The sequence below is a fragment of the Mus caroli genome, chromosome 4 (genome assembly GCF_900094665.2).
Source record: "Mus caroli chromosome 4, CAROLI_EIJ_v1.1, whole genome shotgun sequence".
In the NCBI taxonomy this organism is placed as follows: Eukaryota; Metazoa; Chordata; class Mammalia; order Rodentia; family Muridae; genus Mus; species Mus caroli.
This window is the reverse complement of record NC_034573.1, coordinates 115,980,464-115,981,930: the sequence shown is the minus strand read 5'-3', so window position 1 is coordinate 115,981,930 and position 1,467 is coordinate 115,980,464. Positions and strand designations below refer to the sequence as shown.

Here is a 1,467-nt window from a genome sequence, read left to right as displayed (position 1 = left end):
TCTAGGGCCCATGTGGCTGCTAACACACTAAATGTTAGTACTTCCTTCTGTTTTTTTTTTTTTTTTTTTTTTTTTTTTTTTTTTTTTTTTTTTTTAACTTGTTTGTTCTTTTGTTTTCTTCCTCTCGTGGCCAAAAGAGGCCTATTCCAAGTTTACTTCCTATCGGAAAAATAGTTCCCACTTTCTTCCTTTGGTTGCAAGTGAGGCCGACTTGCGTTCCTTCGGTGATTGGCGTGTGCCCTGCTGGTGAGAAGCAGCTGTGTCCCACACTTAAACAACTTTTATTTTCTTTGCTCTTGTGATTCTTAATGGATGGAGCGTGGCGGCGGTAGTTGGCGGCAACATTGGTGGCCCAGAAGTTGAAAGCCATCGGTGAGATTACTATGTTAACGAGGAGCTTGCTAATTGGATAGAAGCAATATGGCAAGGACGTTATAGGACAGAGCCAAGAAAGACGGCTTTATCAGCTTTTGCGTTTAAATTTCAGTTTTTACTTTAACGTACTTAAGTTTTTTTTTTCTTTTTCTAAAATGGCAGTGCACAACCCTGGCTACCTTTAGTGGATTATTGTAAATATTCAACGAAATTCACTGACGATTAACCCCTTGTTACCGGGTATGGGAGTTTTCGATTGTGGGTCCTAAGTCGAAAGGCATGTATCAAACTGTCTTTTCAGATCTTTCCTAGTTTTGTTTGTGGAAATACTGTCCGTGTGTAGTCAATCCTACTATTTAGACAGCTTAGGTGTATATATTTTGTATAAATGTTAAAGACGGCTGGTGCCTTGAAACTTGTGGAGAAAAGTCGTTCTTTGTAGTTTTTTAGTTAATTTGCAGATGTGTATCTTGAATTAATATTAGTACTTAGTGAATCAAAAAGTAATGCAGCAAGCTTGCTTCGGCAGCACATATACTAAAATTGGAACGATACAGAGAAGATTAGCATGGCCCCTGCGCAAGTAAAAATAAAAAAGTAATGCAGCTATTTTGGCATGATTGCTTTTTTTTTTTTTTTTTTTTTTTTTTGCCTAAGACAAGTCCAGGCTGGCCTCTAAACTCTGTATGTAGCTGATACTGGCCTTGAACTCTTGAGCCTCCTACCTCTACCTTAGAGCGGCTTTTGCCTCTACACCCAACTTGTTTTTTGTGTGTGTTGTTTTGTTTTTTGAAGACAGGGTCTCACTGTGTATGTCTGGCTGGCCCAAGATTCCAGCCTGGCAAAGGTGAGCCCACCACTCTGGTTTGATTACATTTTGTAAAAAGAACTGGTTGAAGGTTACTACATGTCTGAATGGCTGGGTGTGGTGGTTCTTGTCTTTAATCATAACACTCTGAGGCAATGGTAGGCAGGTTTCAGAGTTCCAGGCCAGCTAGAACTACATAGTGAGAACTTCTCTCAGGAGGGGGGTGGTAAGCCGGGCGTGGTGGCGCACGCCTTTAATCCCAGCACTCGGGAGGCAGAGGCAGG

The 1,467-nt window shown here is 41.0% G+C and overlaps 1 protein-coding gene and 1 pseudogene across 1 annotated transcript in view; both read left to right on the top strand.

The window, feature by feature from the left end:
- Thrap3 (thyroid hormone receptor associated protein 3) overlaps positions 1-1,467 on the top strand; it is a 38,594-nt gene that overhangs the window by 720 nt on the left and 36,407 nt on the right. The gene's annotated exons all lie outside the window — the stretch shown is intronic.
- Positions 893-987, top strand: LOC115030908 (annotated as a pseudogene).